The 21603-nt window shown below is 39.5% G+C and overlaps 1 protein-coding gene across 6 annotated transcripts in view; it reads right to left on the bottom strand.

Moving 5' to 3' along the window:
• ASXL3 (ASXL transcriptional regulator 3) overlaps positions 1–21603 on the bottom strand; it is a 136155-nt gene that overhangs the window by 67296 nt on the left and 47256 nt on the right. Inside the window, exon 1 of one of the 6 annotated variants that reach the window (XM_072998894.2) lies at positions 17299–17369. The exons of the other annotated variants lie outside the window; for them this stretch is intronic. The gene's annotated coding sequence lies outside the window, so the exon portion shown is untranslated. Of the gene's footprint in view, positions 1–17298; positions 17370–21603 lie in introns of those variants that run through there. 6 annotated transcript variants of the gene reach the window in all.

The following is a 21603-nucleotide window of genomic DNA, read 5'->3' as shown; positions in this document are numbered from 1 at the left end:
CTGGGCGTATAAGACAACCCCCCAACATTTCCACTCAAAATATAGAGTGGACGGCTCTGCTGTGGCACCGGCGGCGGCTGCCCGGGGCTCTGCCCAGGCCCGCCCTGGAAGTTCATGGCCGGTGGGGAGGAGGGCGAGGAGGAGGGGAAGCGGCTGGCTCAGTGGCGCGGGGTGGCAGGCAGCCCAGCAGGGGGCCCTGGCTGCTCAGGCATGGCCGACTCTGCTTCCCTCCCTCCATCTGGACCGACCGCCTGCCTGCCTTCCTCCCTGGCGAGCGCGGCTCCGCGTCACTCAACTGCAGCGGCAGCTCCTTCCTAGACCAACTGAAGTGCACCCGTATATAAGACGACCCCCCCCCACTTGGAGGCATGTTTTTTGGGCCAAAAAAGTCATCTTATACACCGGCAAATACGGTACCTGGCAGTTAAGATCTAGCCAGGCGGCCCTTTTGAAAGAGCCATCCCTTAAGGAGGTAAGAGGGATGGCTTGTGGACAAAGGGCCTTTTCGGCAGCTGCCCCCAGACTATGGAATGCCCTCCCGACTGAGATTCATCTGGTGCTGACGCTCATGACATTTCGGCGCCAGGTCAAAACCTTCCTGTTCCAGAAGGCTCTTAATTGAAATAATATCAACTGTGGGTCCTGATGGCAATTTTTAGGTTGTACAGTATTTTAATTGTACAGTATTCCAATCGTTTTATAGTTTTTATTCTATTTTAATTATATTTTAATTGTTGTAAGCCACCCAGAGACCTTTGGGTAGAGTGGGCGGCATATAAGTTAAACAAACAAACAAACAAACAAACAAACAAACAAATAAATGTAAATGAACACATTAGTAACTAACCATGTCTGGGAGATATTAATGCTAATTAATGAGTAATATCACTCCTTGCAAGTTCTGATTTATTTATATACCATTAAGGGTTAGTACAGGGATGAAGTAAGCACAGTAGTGCTCAAATATTAAACAGAGTCTTGGGATTCATAACTCTGTAAACAATTTCATGGTTATCTGAGGTGCAGAGTTAACAGACGATCCCAATTAATACCACACTTACAGGAGCCGAAGCATCCCATCAATTTTTGCCAGGATGAGTCTCTTAATCAAAGGTAACAAGCCTGAGTCAGCAGCTCCAGCTGTCCCTGATCATAAAAATAAGGTTTTGATTCACGACTATACCTTTCATGCATTGTTTTTTGCCATATCACTATATGGAAGGGTCTGGGGATTTATCTTACTATACGTTCTCATGCTTAGCCTGTGCATTTTTCAAAACCTCTGAATTCTAGACACACACATCCTTTGTAATATTTTGCACCAGATCTTTTCCTTTCTGCATCTACTTCATTCTCTCCCTCCATTCTGGAACATATTTCCATGTCACTTTCCCATACTTTGTATACATAGCGAGGGAAGTATAAAATGCTCAGTTATTACAATGAGTTCAATACATATTCAAGGTTTTTATAACTATGATTGATTGATTGATCGATTGATTTATATTTATTTATTTTATTTATATACTGCCCACACTACCCAAAGGTCTCTGGGCGGCTTACAAGATTTAAAATACAATAAAAATACAGAACAATTAACATACAATTTATATATATAAATATATATATATATTGCCATCAGATCCACAGCTAATATTATTTCAATAAAAAGCCTTCTGGAACAGGAAGGTTTTGACCTGGCACCGAAATGTCACCAGCGTTGGTGCCAGATGAATCTGGAGTGGCCGAATTACCACCTCTTTCAAGGTGGTAGGGACCACTCCCTCTCTCAAAGAGGCGTTCACGGCCTCCTGGACCCAGGGCCGAACCCCCCTGGCTGATCTTCCAATTAGCCAGGATGGGCAAGGGTCGACCGGAGTGGTGGTAGAACAGACAGATCCAAGCACCCTGTCCACATCCTCAGGTCTCAACAACTGAAACTCATCCATTAATACTTGACCTAAGCATGGCACACTGGACACATCCTCTGATTCTGCAGTAACTGTGGAGTCCAACCCACTGCGATTCTGAGCGATTTTCCCCTCAAAATGGATGGCAAACTCATCACAGCGAGCTGATGAGCAGTCCGGGATCTCCACCAGATTTCCCGGTTGAAGAAGATCCCAGACCACCCAAAACAGCTTTGCTGGGCGACATTCTGAGGAAGCAATATGGCCGGAGAAATATTGCTATTTCGCCAGCCATATTGCCACGAAATAGGCCCGATAATCGGCTCTAAGTTGTGTTCTGGAGAGAAGGAGCACAATTTTTAATGTAATAATCAGAATTCTATATTTTATGCTACTTTCTTTGTTCCAGATGCCATTTCATTCATTTTGAAGAATGTAACCACTTTTACCACTAAATCCAGTTGAAATGAATGTGTTGTTGGAGAAAATACCATTTATATGGTCTATTAAGTACTCCGTATAACTGCATGACAAACATTCATACAGTTTCTAGTAGGTTAGACACAAAGACTCAGTATAATTTTTACAAAAAGAAATAGAAATAATTTTTAATACTTTTCATCCGTATATCTCAGGAGCTGCAGTTTGTGCCAGGCACCAAATTTGCTAGTTGCAGCTCTATCTCCAGTTTAAAAGTGCTAAGTGGTGGTATTGTATGGAAGTGCCCTGCCAGAGATTTGACTGAGCCATTGCTGGTCTGAGCTGATGATAGTGGGCTAGAAAAACAAATATTTGTTACACAGGAGCTTCTTATATTTCCTACTTTTTAATTCACCAAGATTAATGTATTGATTCTAAGTCTACATCTGAAAAAAATTTTAAGTTATCCAGATACTTCTGCTTATATTTCTCAATCTTATCATTGCAATAAACTCTTTATGCCCCATATTTGAGGGAAACACTAAGGGGTATATATCCTAAGATCCATGAAGGGAAAGAGGTAAATAGAAGAAATATTTTTCATCCCTTCCTCTTTCTGAAGCATCCTACATCCCCACCAACATCTCATCCTAGTCTTTGTTCAGTTGTGAACGGTGCCCTCTCTTCTTCAAATGCATCATTTCTGGGATGAGGAAAGCCACAGTGGAGGGTTAGGCACTCTGTTCTTCATGCACTGAATCCAAGCAGGTAAACAAAGCTTGAAAGGGGCTCAGATCTCTCTATTTTGGTAACCCTGGCACCTGCTGTGGAACAGCAGGCCGTTCTCTTGACCCTACTGGGCTTCTTTCATACACAAAACATGCAGTTCTAAAGGAACATGTGAACTGTCCAAAATTCAAACAAATGTTTTGTTCTGATATATATAAAAAAGGCTGGTAACAGTGTAAAACATAAAATGAATAACCCAGGCATCTAGAATCCTGAAACTTCATCAAGCATAGCAACCATTTCTTCTTCCCCTGTCAAATACAGACCTCCTGTTCACCAGTGTTTCCAAGATTAAGAAAAAACATCTTATATATTTACTTATCGGAAGCATGCCCCTGATTTTTCTGAGAACTGGGATTCCAAGGGGCTTACAAGGGCCGACTACAGGTAGCATGTTACAAGATTAAATGAGATACAGATCACACGTACAGATATAAACATACAAAAGTCTATCACTGTTAAAATGCTATTAAATTCATCACCATCACCACCATCATCATTATCATTAACATTATCATCATCACCTTAGAACTGCAGAGCTGGAAAGGACTTTATGGATCATCAAGGCCAACCCCTGCCCAGAAGGCACAGTGGGGAACCAAACTCCCAATCTCTGGCTCGACAGCCAGATACCTAGACCACCGAGCTCTAACAGCTATGAATTTTTTTAAAATAAAAAACCACGTCCAAAAAGAGTTACAAATGAAAGCAATACAGCTCAAGTCTATTAAAAACCATTTCCCCAATACTTTCCAAAGGCAGCTCCAAATAGAGTGCTTTATAGTAATCCAACGGATCAGCTGTAACTACACAAATACATTCCCACCATCATGAGAACCCCAGGCACGTACAGTTATCACTGCTTCAACAAAGGCAATGAAACCAGAAACAGCTCATCTTCTTAAGTACAGTGTTTATTCATCTGTTCCCCCTTCCCATCTTCTTCACAAATGTTCCTCACCCCCAAAAAATTTTTTCAAGTAATTTATGCTTCTTCTATTCTGCATCAAAGTATCAAAATCTAAGTTCTGAGTGTTTTTTCCTGGTACACTGAGGCCTCTAAACATCACTGAATGTAGCACTAAGGGACAAATCATGTACACATACCCAGATGGGTTATTGTGGCCTATTCTATGCATGTAAATTATGTTATCACTATGCAGGTTTGTTACTTGCCCCAATAATCCAGCAGACACCCATACAGCCTTTTTTAGCTCCACTGGTAGCTGCAGGAGAGCAGCAAGGGAAAGGCTTCTTCTACAGATGCCTAATAGATGTTAGGATCCAAGTTTATGTTTTTATTGCTATAATTAGCACATGCAGAAAGTGCTTCTGTATTCATTCATTAGAGGCAAAGAGCTTGTTTACATATCTATATTTCTGTGTGTGGCATCACTGCAGAAAAAGACAGTTTATCACCCTTTGCCATCTTTAGTAAAGCAATGTTCTTTACAACACTAATATCTTGTTAGGATTTCCACCCAAACCATGTTTTCAGCTATAAAATATGTTGCTAGTTTTCAGAAGGCGTACAATGAAGCAACAAACAAGCATTCCAGAAACACGGACAAAATGCAGCAATATAGACTTAATTTTTTAAATGAGGAAGACTTCTTAGAACCTTGCCAGATGCAGAATGTGAAAGAAACGAAACAAAATAAATAAAAACAAATACTACTTAAGACAATATGCTCACAGTTCCATCGTAGTTTTAAATATGCCATTAGCAGGGTTGCTATAGTTATATATTTCTGCAGTTCTATATTAACTTCAGACTATCCTCATTTTACATGGTCTGTGCACCTCATATTTCAAGAAACAAACGCCCTATGAATTTCAAGCTTTCCTTCACGCTCCAATCGGTGTAAAAGCTTTCAACATCCTGCACCTTTGAGCACCCTCTGCTGGGCTCTGCAGCAAGAGCTGATTCTCCTAATCAGAACAAACAGAAGGAATATCAGGAACTGTACATCCAGAATTCAGTTATATCACATTTCATTATTTATTTATTTAAAATATTTGTACCCTGCCTTTCTCCTTAAGAGGACCCAAGGTGGCTTACATCATTAAAACACAATATTAAAGCTAACATCAGTGAGTATACAGAACACTAAAAAAGATGAATCAAATACCATTTAAAAAACAAATGCATTCAAAGAAGTAAGATAAAATAATTCTCTTGAAAACCTAATTCAGGCAGCCAGTCACTTAGGAAAAACCTGCCTGATGATAAAGGTCTTTGACTGCTTGCAGAAGGACAGCAAAGATGGGACCAGCCTAGCCTCCTGTGGGAAGGAGTTCCAAAGTCTGGGAGCAGCAACAGAGAAGGTCCTCTCCCATGTACCCACCAAATGCACCTATAAAGGTGAGGGACCGACAGAAAGGCCTCTCCCTGATGATTTTAACACACAAATAGGCTCATAAAGGGAGACGTGGTCCTTGAGACAGCTTGGGGGACCAAGCCATCTAACTCTGTAAGTTAGAATCAGTACCATGAATTCATCCTAAAAATGACTGGCAGCCAGTGGAGCTCCTGTAACAGGTCCAAGTCAACAATCCAAATACTGTGTTTTGGATCCACTGAAGTTTCTGGATACTTTCCATAGGCAGACCCACATAGAAAACATTACAGTAATCCAGCCGGGATATAACTAAGGCATATGTCGCCATGACCGGGTCAGAAATGGGGGCAGCTGGCACACTAGTTTTAACTGTGCGAAGGCATTCTTGTTAGAACCCTGCCAGATACAGAATGAAGCAAAACAAATACTACTTAAGACAATATGCTCAGAATTTTATCCTAGTTTTAAATATGCCATTAGCTGGGTTGCTACATTTACATATTTAAAGGGGGGTGAGGTGGGAAAATTATCAATACAAATACAAGTGGTTTGCATGAGTTACTTATTTTTTAAAAAGACAGTAGTGAAATAGACACAGATCAAAGTTCTGTAACACTTTAATTAGAACATTCTTCTTTATCCTACTGGGTACTTAGCAGTACATCGAACCTCTTTTTGAAATTAATATGTTCTACTTAACTTAACATCAGACTTCACTTCAAAGAAATTGAACAGCCCTTATAGACCACAAATAACACTCCTTGGCTTTTTGCCAAAGAGATGTATCACAGTGCTTAGAGTATAAATTTACAAATCATGTCTACTCAGATATAAGTCCATGTTCTCAATGAGGCTTACTTTTAGGGAAGCGTGCATGTAAACTGCAGGTATAGGCTGAACTCCAGTTTGCGTAAACCCACCATTGTAAATGGCAATGATGTCATCAGCCCATAACATCATCCTTTACTTTAAAACTTCCCTTCCAGGTTCCAAGGCTCCCTAGAAATCACTTTTGATTTGGGGAAGCCTGTGGGATCCTTGAGATGGGGGGGAGCCTTTAATATCACAAAATTGCCACCAGATTGCTGCCAATTGTCCCAGTCGCACAAGCAGCAATCTGGCAGTGATTTTGTGATAATAAAAGATTCTCTCTTCCCATCCCAAGGCTCCCAAAGACTTCCCTCAGTCCAAAGGGATACCTAGGGAGTTTCAGAACTTGAAGGGAGGGAGATAAGAAACATTAAATTAAAACAAAAAAAGTATTGTTGTGGGTTGAGGATATGATCACCATTTATTTCCATACACACAACAGGATTTCAGCAGAGGAGTGCAATCCTAACTAGACTGCATGAATGTCTAAGCCTGCTTGAAGCTGTAATAAATTGAATCCCCTCCCTGTCTAGCTAGGGATGATGAAAATTATTTAGTACCACCATTGCCCTGGCTGAGCATTGCATCAGCATTGTGGCCCTTAGGCTCAAATAAGAAGGTGTCTTATTTGGTTCTTCTGCCAAAAGATCTTAACCAGCACAGCAATTCTTCTAGAAGATTGCTCTGCTCATACATCTAGAGATTAGCCAAAGAAGAGAGTTCTGCCAACAGAAGGTAATATCTGACAGCATCAGAGGCTTGCACCTGGCCCTAACTTCCGTTTGAAAAATGCACTGTTACTATATAACCCAAAACCTACTAATTACAGAGTTAAATTCATGGAACACAATGGGAATTAATTCCACCCCCCCAAAAATGTCAATTACACTAGTTTGTGCATTATATATTACAGTAAAGCCCTTGGCAGTGTGAATCATGAAAATCTCGATAGTTCTAAAATACATGGCGGTGCCACAACATCAGATTGTCCTGATACAAAACCCACACTCTGCACAAGAGATACTGTTAGGACAGAATATAGCAAAAGAGAATGATTTCCAATGAGCAAAAGTGTCAAACAAGGGTATATTGTACCTCCCTTTTTGTTCAATCTATATGCAGAACATAACATACTGAAAGTTGGATCAGATTCAGATGATGGAGGAATGAAAATTGGTGAAAGAAGCATCAATAATTTACGATATACAGATGATAACAGACTATCCAAAGAAAACTGCAATGATGTAAAATGACTATTGAGGAAGGCAAAGGAAAACAGTGCAAAAGCAGGCTTACTGCTAAACCTCAAAAAGACCAAAGTAATGTTGACATAATTATATACAAAGTAATGTCTATACAGTAATGTCTGTTTAGGATGAACAGATGTGAAACCTGCATTGAAAAAAAGCTGACCGGAGGAGGGGGGAATAATTCAAAATGTTATATTGAAAGAGATACCATCAATTTCCAGAAAGACAAAGTAGGTGCTAGACAAAACAAGTTGACTGGATAGCTTAGTGAGTATGCTGACTGTAGAGCCAAAATTGAGAGTTCAGTTCCCCGCTGTGTATCCTAGGAGGAGAACTGGCATGTGTCAAACCATACAATCCTGGGACACCCCTAGAAAGGGGTATGGTAAACCACTTCCAAGTACTGTATATTTGGAAACCCTGGAAAGGATCAGCATAAGCCAAAATGGACTTGATGACATGTTGAGAAAAGGAAGATCAAATAAAGGCTGTACTCTCAAGAGAACCAAAACTAAATACACTATCACACTTTGGATTTAGCGTGAGAAGATAAGACTCACTGGGAAAGCCAATAATTCTAAGAAGGAAAGCTAAAATGAGATGGACTTTTCAACAAAGGAAATCAATAAAGGATGATCTTAGTTTGCAAGATCTGTGCAGGATTGTTAGTGATCAGATCTTTTACAGGTCACAATATGACAGGGTTGCTATAAGCTGAAAGTGACTCAATGGCACATAATAACAAAATGTGGCAAATGTTGTCTTGTAATCTATTGGGCTAGTTGATTTTAAAAAATTATTTACATTTTGGTACTAAACATAGGGCTTTTGATACTAAATTCTTTATACTAAGTGAATAAAATATAAATTGCATGTGTTGGCAGTTCCATCCCACAGAAATATGTTGTTTGAGTTGGCTAGGATCCCAAGAAAGACTATGTACGTTTGTGAGCAGAACTTTGTGCATGTCTAATAATGCATGCCAATTTCTGTTTTCCCCAAATAGAGATGCAAGACTCTCACTTTAGTCTTGAATTAGCACATTGATCTAAGACTACCTATAAATCTAGGACGTTGCCTACATTTTAGAAAATTCTCATTTATATATCATTGCAACTTACTTTTCCAAATTATCTTCACATTTTTGCCTGAAAACAAACTCTTCTGCAACACTGAATCCTGTGATATGTCAGATTTCTCTTACATGGCTTGTCTATTTATTTACAGAATTTGAATGTCTCTTTCAGTTAAAACTCCCAGTTTGACTCTGGAAGTGCTCTCTATGGAGAACATCCTGAGGGAGAACTGTTTTTCTTAGGGAGAACTCAGAGCTAATATAGACAGGACTTCTTAGCTCACAATATACTAATTTTTCCGTTTATAACACACACCCATTTATAAGACGCCCCTCCCCTCCAATTTTCTAACCCCCAAATTAAGAAAATTTAGCTTTGAGGATTCAGCCTCTGAGCTCAGAATGTCAGACATTTTGTCTCTGTTGAATCTTGAGCCTACAGGCTCTACCTCCAAGGAGGTGTATTCCAATTGGTTTGTTCAGGATCAGCTGATGTCAGTTCCGTAAGGCTCCTGATTGGAAGAAGCTAAGTCTCCTGACTGTAGGAAACTCAGCCTCATGGCTGAAGGGAGTCTGTTTACAGAGGCAAGGTATGTGCCCTTTTGTTCTTTTCTTAGCTATCTCACCTTATTTCCATGTAAAAGATGCCCCTCAATTTTTAGGGTAATGATTTTAGGAAAAAGTAGTGTCTTATAGACAGAAAAATACGGTATACTAATTCACAGATCTCCCTACAGTCTTGTGTATGGACTAGACTCTAGGGACTGATCAACTGCTGCTTGCCTCTACAGGGAAACAGACTCTCCATGAGTTGACTCTTCATTGAGGCTCCTCCTATTCTGTGCCTCATAGGAAGTGTAGGCCTATCCACTGAAACCATTATGTTAATTATTTGTGACAATAGTGCTATTGTAACCTTGCTAATCCATCTCCTGGTCTAAACTGTGGTTTTGCTTCACTCTAATATATCTGAGGCAACACAAGAGGCAACTCTATACATGGAAATCACCAGATGGGCAATATCAAAATCAGATTGATTATATTCTCTGTAGCCAAAGATGGAGAAGCTCTATACAGTCAGCAAAAACAAGACCTGGAGCTGATTGTGGCTCTGATCATCAGCTTCTCATAGCAAAATTCAAGCTTAAACTGAAGAGAGTAGGAAAAACCACTGGGCTACTCAGGTATAATCTAAACCAAATCCCTTATGAATACACAGTAGAAGTGAAGAACCGATTTAAGGAACTCGATTTGGTGGACAGCCTGAAGAACTCTGGATAGAGGCTCGTAACATTGTACAGGAGGCAGCAACAAAAACCATCCCAAAGAAAAGGAAATGCAAAAAAGCAAAGTGGCTGTCCGACAAGGCCTTATAAATAGCAGAGAAAAGAAGGAAAACAAAATGCAAGGGAGAGAGGGAAAGTTACAGAATATTGAATGCGGGCTTCCAAAGGATAGCAAGGAGAAACAAGAGGGCCTTCTTAAATTAACAGTGCAAAGAAATAGAGGAAAATAATAGAAGGGGAAACCCAGATATCTGTTCAAGAAAATTGGAGATATTAAAGGAACATTTCGTGCAAAGATGGACAAATCCATCTTCCTTGATTCACCAGTACAGTATCATGTACACCTTTGTGTTCAGCTAATTAATATTTCTCAATGATCTCCAAATCATCTGATCAATGTTGTGAACTCTGTTGTGAAAATTGCAGAAAAAAACCAGAAGGCTTGCCCTCAATCATTTGAAAATTATACCAGCAATTTTATAAGCTATCATAACAGCAGCCATATATTTCACCACAAGTTGTTCTGAGAATGCTCATATAAAAGTGGAGCATATGCCTGAGAAATAAATGAAAGGAACACGTTTTTTAGAAATATCATAAAAACAGCACCATTGCCAATGGAGACTGGAAAGAATGTGAAGTGTTTAGTACTTTTGCAAATGCAAAAGATGCTTGAAGAAAAGCAGAATTATCTCCACAAAACTAATGTATCTGAATATAGTATTTTCTACACATACAAGCACATATAAATTTGATTCACCTTTCACATTCTCATCTGTTGGCAGATCCAACTGAGTGTTTCAACAATATGCCACTTGTGCTTGGCATGTTTGCCCAAAATAGAGGTATAAAAAAACCTATCAGTCTTTTTTACCTGAAGATAAAAATAGAACAAGAAAAAAAAATTAATTGGCAAGATGAGCACAGAACACAACATAGCAGAACGAATAGCAAGAAAATGTAATGAATAACACATTGCAGTGACCATCTGAAAATCAAATGAGTTTCTACGGGGCTATAGTCCCCAGAGTCCTCCATGATCATCAAGTCTATCTCCTTGCCATCAGAAAAACTACAGTTCACATAATTTTGCCCACAGAGAAAACGCAGTGCATACCATTTCATTTATCCGGCTGACACTCTTCTAAACACCTTTTCTTGCCTTTTTAATACAGTATTAGCAAAAAAGCAGAGGATATGCATGGATTATTTTAATTTGCCCTACAGCTCCTTTGTGGCAAATGGGTAGCACCCCTCCTCTATTCTCAGCTTTCCATAACAAGGACTGTAGTAGTAAAAATATAAAACCTTTAACAAAGCAGGCTGTGTAAAATATACCCAATTGCAAACATACACTTTATCAAGTCTCCCCCGTAATTTCAGAAGGCAAGAGCTGGGTTGAGGATAGTCCTTTCAGTTCAGTATGGCAGTAATTATCTCAAGACATTTTGCTACCTTGAGCAGATTGTAAATGCTCTCGCTCCCCATTAGAGCCAATATTGATAAAAGTCTTGCTGCTCCAAATTGTGCTTTGTCTAGTCCCTTTTCACAGAACACCCTAAAGCAAGTTGCTTTTACTCTCCTGCATGGCAGAGGCAGACTGGCAGCACAAATTGGATCTCCTTGCACAAGCCAATATTCAGCTCTGCAATGAAACAGAATGAATGCTATAGGAAAATGAAATGAAATTGGTCATGAAAACTACAATCAATGGATCTTTCTATATCCTCTTCACCTGTCATCACCATAACACCTCCTACCCAGGCCTCTCAGCCTCAGGCTGGCCTTCTGGTGAAGCTCCTGCTGCTTCCTGTACATCTTTTAGATTATCTCTTACTGCTGACAGAATGGAAAGAGGCAATATTGGAATTTAGCCACCACTTTCAACCATTTCAGCTGTAAACTGCCCAGCATAAAATGAAGGAGAATGCAGTTGAGAAATATACTCTGAAAGGTAGGTATGTACACTGGCAAAACAGAAGGTGTTGACACACTGGAACAACCTGTAATGTACCTATTTTACTTTATAGACCTTCTCTCAAAGTTTAATATTTTGGTAAGGCAAGAAGATACATCTATATCTTTCATAATTCTGAAAGATAATGTCTCAGATATGTCCATGCCCTGGTGAAACACAATTTTGGTTAGAATAGTTACCTTAACATTTTGAAAAACAAGTATTTTCCAAACCAAACTGAAGAGAATTAAATTAAGCTGACCATGCCCTCCATTTGTTATAATGTAGACTCAGTATAGCAGCCCATGAGAAACCAGCTATTCATTTCCGATGTGGATTTACAAATTTCACTGCCAGCTCTCTTTTTTTTAAACTCATTCTTTCCTGAAAAACAACACCACAATTCTTTTGTTTGGACAATTCAAATTGTGAAGGTAGAGAAACCAATGTGGCAGTTATGTCAGCTCCGACTTATGGTGGCCCTGTGAAATAGTAATCTCCAAAAAATCCGTTCCTCTACTGCCCTGCTCAGCTCTTGTAAACTCAAGCCTCAGAAAATCCTGCCTTCTGCTGTGCCCTAAGTAGGACAGCCTCAGCTTCATATTGTTGCCTCCAGAGATACAGTAGCTCAGGCTTGATTTGCTCAATGGTCCACTTGTTCATGTTTCTGGCAGTCCAATGTATCTGCAAAACTCTTCTCCAGCACCACAATGCCAATGAAACAATCTTTTTTTTTTCCTGTCAGCTTTCTTTACTGTCCAATGTTCATACCTATACATGGTGATAGGAAATAACAAAGCATCATGATCTTGGTCTCCAATTACACATCTTTACACTTGATGATCTTTTCTACTGGGCCTGTACTGGGCCCTTTCTTCTTCCTTTTTAAGCCAGTAATTTAAACACTTTATGGTTAAAGGATCACAAAAGGCAGAGTTTATTAAAAAGGATTAGTAGATAACAAGAGTTTTTAGGTGAAGTGTCTTTTACCCAGGCAATTCATGGCTTTTTATTATTTCATCCACATCTCTTGCTAGCTATCTTAATATACTGAGCTACAGTGAAGACACTGCCTGTTCCTTCTTCATCTCACACTTAAGGGGCCATTAACGCAGACACTTTCATTACATAAAGGAAAGGATATTCAGGAAGCAAGATAATCTAGAAAGCAAGCAAAATACTCACTAATAGAAAGTAAAACACCTAACACACTTGTGGATAAATGACTTCATAGATTTTCCATATAGGCCTTGTTTTGACATATGTATATAAAGACACATAGAAAGAAATTTCAGCTATTTTTATTTCTTTATTTAAATTAAGTTGTATAGGAAATGGTGCAAAAAAGAGGACTTTCTGACACAAACCTATACATATTTTTGAGACATAAGGCTCAATGATTTCAGAAATGCTTATTCACACACAAATGGATATAGGATCACAGTTTCTTTGATCTATTTCACAGTGCAGGATCGTTGCACAGGGTAAAAATAATGATCTAAAGATATACTTCAAAGGAGCAGCCATGCTCATCTGTTGTAGGAAAATGACCAGGAATTACTTTAAACAACCTTGCCTATACAGTACCTAATGATATTGTCACAGATATTTTTTGGAAATGATATGAGCAGGGCTTTTGAAGCCTTCATGTAGTATACATGTTTATGGATGAAATCCAGTAGCAAGTCACAATTAGAGTACACCCATTGAATCAGTGGGGATTTGGTGAGTCAACTCCTCCACAAGTTCCACTGATTCAGGGGTCCTACTCTAGTTGTGATCTACTAGCACGTGTCAACCTTTATCTATGGGAATAGCTCAAGGGTAGTGTGGCTAATCACCTTTAAACTGCTCTTTCCTTTCCCTGGGCTTGCCTTAGGCCCAGGTCATAAGAGCCAAGTGGTTTTTAACTTGAAACATAAAATTAAGTTCTTTATTTAAAAAGCCTAATAGCTACAAGGCACATTCTTAAGCTTAAAGTTATATGTGTTGTAAGAATCACCTTTCCCATGCCTAAACTAGCTCTGTTACAAACCTCTGTTACTATACAGCTACCTAGAAAATCCAAACTCCTGTCCTCAGATACTATCCAACTCCTTCTCCCCCTCTCTCGTCTTCACTCCTCCTTCTTCTAGCACCCCCTGGCATCTCTTGATTGGCTCTCCTTTCTAATGTCTTCCAGCCAATCACATTCTCCCTGTTGTCACTAGGTAGAATATTTCAGTGTTCTGTCACAGATAGGAACCAAATTGTTAGACAGCACATAGACACCTTAAAGACCACTCAATTTTAATTTTAGGGTATATGTTCAGGTATCATCAGTCTTCTTTTATTCTGAATGTTATAAATTAGACTTAGAATTTACAATGTAATCCCATGCATATTTATTCAGAAAAAGTCCCACAGAGATTACTTGTTCTATATTAAGTGTCCATGGGATTATAGCTCTGAGCTATGTATTTCAAGTTTAGAAAATTACTGTTTTTAAGACATACAGATGAAGTCTAACCAGCTCTAAGTGTAGAAGTAAATACCCCCGTTTCCAATCAACCTGTAAGTAAGAAAGTCTAAACTCCTAAGTTGAACTTCAGTGACTTTTTGTTGTAAGGCTAATACTGTGCTCCACAAATGCATTATTTTAGTCTGAACGGTTGAATAAAAATGTTAATAGATATATTAAACTCAATAGAATATTGTAATGTCAGCACTGTATGAAAAATCAAAATTACTGCAGTTCACCTAAAAACTAATGTAAAAGTCTACAATATATAATATTGCATTCAATAACAACCCATATAGTATTATGAAAAAATATTCTTAGCTAGCTACTGCAGTGTTTTCTTATTCCAGAAAAAGCAAAGAAGACTAAAACAATTTGATCTCACAGCAAGAAAAAAGCAAGTTGTAAAAATTCAGGGAATATGAATATCTCCACTAGCAAGCTGTAAATGTAACAAATAAGTTGCATTTAAAGTGTCTCATTTACACTGGAAGTTGCAAGTGCATATGATCCATATCTAGAGAAGATTCAAATCCATTTTAATGTTAATTCTACATAAAAAAAAAACTCTCCAAAGCTTAAAAATAAAAAGTCTCACTTTCAGGAAACATTCATAGATTATTCATCTTATATATTCAATTTCCATAGCTGGTTGGTTTTGCAGATAAAACAAACTGTACTAGAGTTCCTTTTAACTAAAAAAGAAGGTTATTATATCAAACCATATCCTTTTAGATCTTGAAATAGGTCCGAAGACTCACTGATTTACCTGGGTTAGAGTTGATTTACATCTTCTAATTAGGCTTCGCGTTTAAATGGCACCATTTGATTTTAATAGTTTCATCATGTTTTTTAACAAGATATATGTATTTTTTTTGTTTTGATATTTCTTCTGATTTTTTAAGTTTTATCAAACACTTGGAATGGTTTACCTTGTGAACTGACTTTTAACTTTTGTAAATAAACAAATTATATTACACTTTCCCATCTGCAAAGGACAAAAAGGAATCTCACTGCAGATCACACTATGATCAATTGGTAGAATGGCAGAAGACCAATATCCTCTTTTTATGAGCATCCATTCTTCCTTTCATTCTTGTGCTCAAAAACACAGTTTGGCCTAGCACCAGCTGACATATCCAACAAGTGGTGAATAATATGTTTCATCAGCTCCACACAATAACAATAACAACAACAACAATCTGTTGGTATTCAAACCTTGGAAGCATAAATGTAGGGTGTGATTATAAGGGGAAATAACTGCAATTGGACTGTTTGTTGAGACATCAGGTGAGATCTATTTCCTAGTGATGACACGACACGGAGAGAAATGAACTCAGTCCAAACACAATCTTTTCTCCTTGTAGGGCTTCTACTTTTGGGGGCCAGGATGGAGTGTTTTCCTGCAGATGGAAGGGTTGTTTGAAGAGAGATCGGTCCTCTTAAAGCAACCCTTTCTGAAGCAATCAGATGTGTGCCTTTGCAGCCAACCGATCGCTCCACTATTGACCAGAATCCATCTGAAGAACTACATTGTTCTACAAGTCCACTCGCATAAATTTCAGCAGCAAACTGCAATAACCAAGGTGGCTGCATTTGTTATTGTGTGCCAAGTCACATGACTGATGTGTGACACCAAAGGCAAACACCAGCTTTTGAACTAGCATCAATTTGCAACTTAGATTTATACCAAGGGGTTTCTGTTGATGAATCTGAAAGGATTCTGATAATCATAAATTACTTTCAATTGTCAAATGATCAACAGAGCTTGTGATGGGTACTCCCCGTGTTATGAAGATTCAGCCGCTTTCCAGAAAAATAAGAAGCTCCTATTCAGCCTCTGCTGCTGCTCCTGCTACTACTACTACTAGGTAAAGGTAAAGGTTCCCCTTGACATTTAGTCCAATCATGTCCGACTCTAGGGCACAGTGCTCATCCCCATCTCCAAGCCATAGAGCCAGTGTTTGTCCGTATACAGTTTCCGTGGTCACGTGGCCAGTGCAACTAGACACAAACACTGTTACCTTCCCACCATGGTGGTACCTATTTATCTATTCACATTTACATGCTTTAGAAGTGCTAAGCTGGCAGGAGCTGGGACAAATGATGGGAGCTCACTCTGTCGTGTGGATTCGATCTTACAACTGCTGGTCTTGTGACCTTGCAGCACAGAGGTTTCTACAGTTTAACCCAGAGCGCTGCAACCACTACTACCACTAGTTTTTAAATGTAGTCACTGTTCTAATATTACTGTTTCACAGTTATTTACTGCCCAAAATGGGCCAAGTTATCCTACAGTATATAACAGAAATTGGTCTGTCCTTTTGGCTGACCCCACAAACAACAATCTGTTCAAGTGAATAATGGAAATCCTCTGGCAACAGTACTGCAAACCAGCTTACAAGTTACCAGCCCAGAAGTTACAAGTTCGTTTGATCCCCCATCCTGCTTATATTATTCATCAATTCTTTTACAAGGACCAAAATAAAAGCTAAAATAATTCAATCCATTACATTTCATAGGTAAAAGCTACTGTTCTGAGCTTAGAAGATAAAAAAGAGAGAGAAATTACAGTGATATTGTTAAGCATTTCTCTCTTGAAGTAACTTCAAAAGAACAGTTCTTCCACCTAGTCTCCTCGCCCCCTCCCAAACCACTCCAAATCTATTGCTTTGCCAAAAGAAACATTTATATGATTCTGCCTTAACATTTGTTCACAGCAGGGATTCCTAGTTAAAAGACATAGATTCCATTTATCCTGTGTGACTTTGACCCAATGTGCTAAAGCTCAATACAGTACTAGAATCTACTTTTAGTTAATCCTATACATACATAGGAACAAGGATCTGATTAATGTAATTCCAGCAAAATGCACTTTTTCCAGAAATGACTGTATTACCTTCAGAAACGAATAGATAGAAACAATTCCAAATAAATCTGCTTTCTAGTCATATAGGAGAATGGTCAAGGAATCCTCCTGCGGGGATCTAAATGACACAAAGAGGTGTTTTATCAGTAATGGCATATGGATGGATTTCTCTTCATATCTTGTCCCAGAATCTGGTAAATGGCCATGATTGCTAGGAGGACTCTGGGAGTTTACTACTAGTTTAAATTTGCCCTGAGATGGTAAAATAGGTTTTAATTTCTGTATTTTATTTAAAAGCAATTACAGCTAGTAACAGAGTTTAATTGTATTTAATTGCATTTATTATATAGTGTTTGTTAAGTTTTTATTGCATATTGTAAACCACCCAGACAGTGGCAACACTAATGGGGTGGAATAGAAATGGAAAGAAATAAAATAAACAGGAGGCTGATACAAACTGCATGCATTTAGAACCAAAGTGTAAGTCCAGTTGTCAATTCAGTCTAGAGTAAAGCCACTGAATTAGCTGCTGAGTGATGACACAATGCTTTATGTAAATCCCACTGTTTCAGTGGGTCTCCCCTAGCTGGGAATAATAATTAGGTACAAGCCAAAGAAATTTGAGCTTGGAGTTTGTTTTATGTACCAGAAATTAACAGCTCTCTCCCACATCTCACAAAATCCACTCCAGGTTCATCCCAAGATTTTATTTCAGTAGTAATAACTACTTGTAAGAGCTGGTTATGACATATAAAGCCCTTGATGGCTTAGGTTCAGGCTATCTGAAGGACTATATCATGTCATGAGTCTTTTGCTTTTGCTTTTAAAATCTCCTGGAGAAGTCCTTATTTCAGTCCCACCACACTCATAAGCTTGCTTGGGGAAGATGTGAGGGCCTTTTCAGTGGCTGCTCCCAGGTTGTGAAATGCCAGGTTGACCCCCTCCCTAAGGCCCTTCCATTGACAGACAAAGACCTCCATTTTCAGGCAGGCTTTTAAATGCTAAATGGGACTTAAGGAATGTGGCATCCATTAAATGTACAGTTTTTTACATTTAAAAAGTTTTTATTGTTGGTTTTAACACTGTCCTATGTTTAATTTTTTTAAAATGTTCTTTCTTACGATGTTTACCTATATAGTTTGTGAGCCACCTTCAACCCCCTATGGGAAGGAACACGTTTTGTTCTGAACTGTTACCTTAACATTTTCAAAGCCAAAATGAAGATAATAAAATTAAGCTGATCATAAGAAAAAGAGAGAAAAATGAGAACGTTGCCCTTCTTGCTTCTTTATTTTTCTCAGTTGGGTCATCTGCATCCCATTAAAAAGCATTTGCTTCCATAACTGCTCAACAGCCTTATAGCCACTGTCTTTCATTTAGCTCTTCTTTGCAAGTGCTCGCTGCCTGAGCCCAAGGTGGAGTGTGGTGCTGGCCAACAGAGAGGTAGGTTAAGCTGGCAAGAGAGACCTCAGGTGAAGCAGTGTGTGACTACTGTGACCCTTATTTAAATAACACCCCCACTTTCAGAACCCCTGAGCTTAGCCCAATGCGTCAACACAAATCATAGGTGACTATCTCTAACTGAAAGTGCTGAGTACTGGACCTCTGCCCAACTATGGATGCCAGGCTTCAGAAAAATAATAGAGAAGTTAAGCCATAATAATGAATCTAAGATATATTACTAAGTTTCAGTTGTAAAGTACAGAGTATAGAAAGGCAGCTATGGCACTTTGTGCTAGTTGGGGGAACCTGGCTCAGCAAAACTACGAGCGAAAGGAATCTTGGAATTGTCGTAGATCACAAGATAAATATGAGCCAACAGTGTGATGTGGCTACAAAAAAAGGCTAATGCTACTTTAGGCTGCATTAATAGAAGTATAGTTTTCAAATCCTGCAAGGTGCTAGTCCCCCTCTATTCAGCATTGGTTAGGCCTCACCTTGAGCGTTGTGTCCAGTTCTGAACACCACACTTAAGAAGGATGCTAACAAATTGGAGCAAGTTCTGAGGAGGGTGACAAGGATGATCAGGGGGCTGGAAACCAAGCCTTATGAGGAAAGGCTGAAAGAACTGGGCATGTTTAGCCTTGAGAAAAGAAGACTGAGGGGTGATATGATAGCACTTTTCAAATATTTGAAAGGCTGTCATACAGAGGAGAGGCAAGATCTGTTCTCGATCATCCCAGAGTGCAGGACATGGAACAATGGGCTCAAGTTAAAGGAAACCAGATTTCGGTTGAATATCAGGAAAAACCTTCTATGACATTTGCCCCTTTGCGGCCCCTGTTTGTCTTCCAAACACAGAAAGCTCACAAAGGCAAAAAAACACAACACATACGCTGCCGCCTGTTGATCACTAAATCAACGTACTTTTCTTAGGAAAGACGAAGGTCCATTCATCGCTGTCTTTTGAATAAAACAGGTTTATTGATTACAGATGTTTCTATAATAATTCATAAGTATCTTCTTCATCAAGCATCAATAACAATCTTCTATATTATCTTACAGGTTACTATTCACTCCTCAGACTAATCATACCTCAGATCTCCCAACTATCTCTCTGTCTCCCTCTCTCCCTCTCTCTAACCCTGACTGAACTCTCTCTGACTCACTCCTGACTAACTCCTCCTCTCAGGCTCCACCTTTTAACCTCTCTCTCGGCTCCACCTCTCCACGACATTTGCATAGACATGAATAATGCATGACTTATTTTACATAACAAGGGATGAACGTTACATATCTCCCTCCTTAAATATGATTGTTTGAGAGGGGAAACACGTTTTCCATCCCAAACAAACATGCATCATTGCATGAAATTTTACTTACCATCTGGCACAATTCTGTAAGCAATACCACATTTTCTATAACAATCACAATACCTTTTTACACTAAACATTCCACTACAATTCAATAATATACTTTACCTTATCATTTACACTTACTACATTTAACATTTTCAACCTTACAGAAATATATCACAATCAGGAAACTTTTACATAGATAATTAACCAGTAAATCAACAGTTCATTCCAGTTTGTTTTAGAAGTCGTTGCATTATTCACCTGGCCTCCTGGACAGTGCATCTGCAACAATGTTGTGGACTCCCTTTACACTTTTAATGTTAAAGTCAAAGTCCTGCAGCAAAAGAGACCATCTCATCAGTTTACTATTAGTTTTCATTGACCTCATCCACAGTAAAGGCAAATGGTCAGTACATAAATTTCTGTCCCCAGATGTAAGGTTTGAGTTTCTGTAAAGACCAAACAATTGCTAAGCACTCCTTTTCAATAGTTGCCAGATGTTTCTCACTCGGCTGCAGTTTCTTATTGATGTACATTATGGGGTGTAAAGTTCCTTCTCCGTCTGCTTGTCAAAGCACTGTTCCCAGTCTGACATTCGAAGCATCCGTGAAGATGGTGAACTCTCGGCTGTAGTCAGGAGCATTGAGGACCAGTCCAGTCTATCTCTCTCTAACTATGACTGCACTCTCTCTGACTGACTCTTGACTAACTCCTCCTCTCAGGCTCCGCCTTTTAACCTCTCTCTCGGCTCCGCCTCTCCACCATATTTGCATAGACATGAATAATACAGAAAAATACATGATTTATTTTACTTAATAAGAGTGAACGCCACACCTCCTAACTCTTAGAGCAGTACAAAAGTGGAACCAGTTACCTCGAGAATTGGTGAGTGCTCCAACACTGGAGGCATTCAAGAAAAACTTAGAAAATCACCTGGCCGATATGTTTTGATTGTATTCCTGCATTGAGCAGGAAGTTGGACTTGATAGCCTTGTAGGCCCCATCTGACTTCACTTTTCTATGATTCTATGATATGGCATAGATGTAAACATATTGGCTCTTTTATAGGCAAAAAGTGCTCACTCACTTCTAAGCTGAGTATATGCAATAGATATACCATATTTGCCAGCGTATAAGATGACTTTTTGGGCCCAAAAAACATGCCTCCAAGTGGGGGGGTCATCTTATACGCCAGATGCACTTCAGTTGGGCCAGGAAGGAGCTGCTGCTTCCGCTGCTGCCGTTGAGTAACACGGGGCTGTGCTGGCCAGGGAGGAAGGCAGGCAGGCGGGCAGGAAGGCAGGCAGGCGGTCAGTCCAGACAGAGGGAGTGACCAGAGCCCGCCACCAGGCTGCCCACTGCCCCGCGCCACTGAGCCAGCTGCCCGCTTGCCGCCAGAGAGCTGCTTCCCCTCCTCCTCCTCTGCTGCCGCCCACCCAGGCGCTTCCCCTCCTCCTTGCCCTCCTCCTTTCCAGCCCTGAACTTCCAGGGTGGGCCCGGGCAGCTGCCGCCGGCACCGCAGCAGAGCCATCCACTC

The sequence above is a fragment of the Pogona vitticeps genome, chromosome 4 (genome assembly GCF_051106095.1).
Source record: "Pogona vitticeps strain Pit_001003342236 chromosome 4, PviZW2.1, whole genome shotgun sequence".
In the NCBI taxonomy this organism is placed as follows: domain Eukaryota; kingdom Metazoa; phylum Chordata; class Lepidosauria; order Squamata; family Agamidae; genus Pogona; species Pogona vitticeps.
Note: the sequence above shows the minus strand (reverse complement) of the source record. Positions and strands in the feature narration are given on the sequence as shown.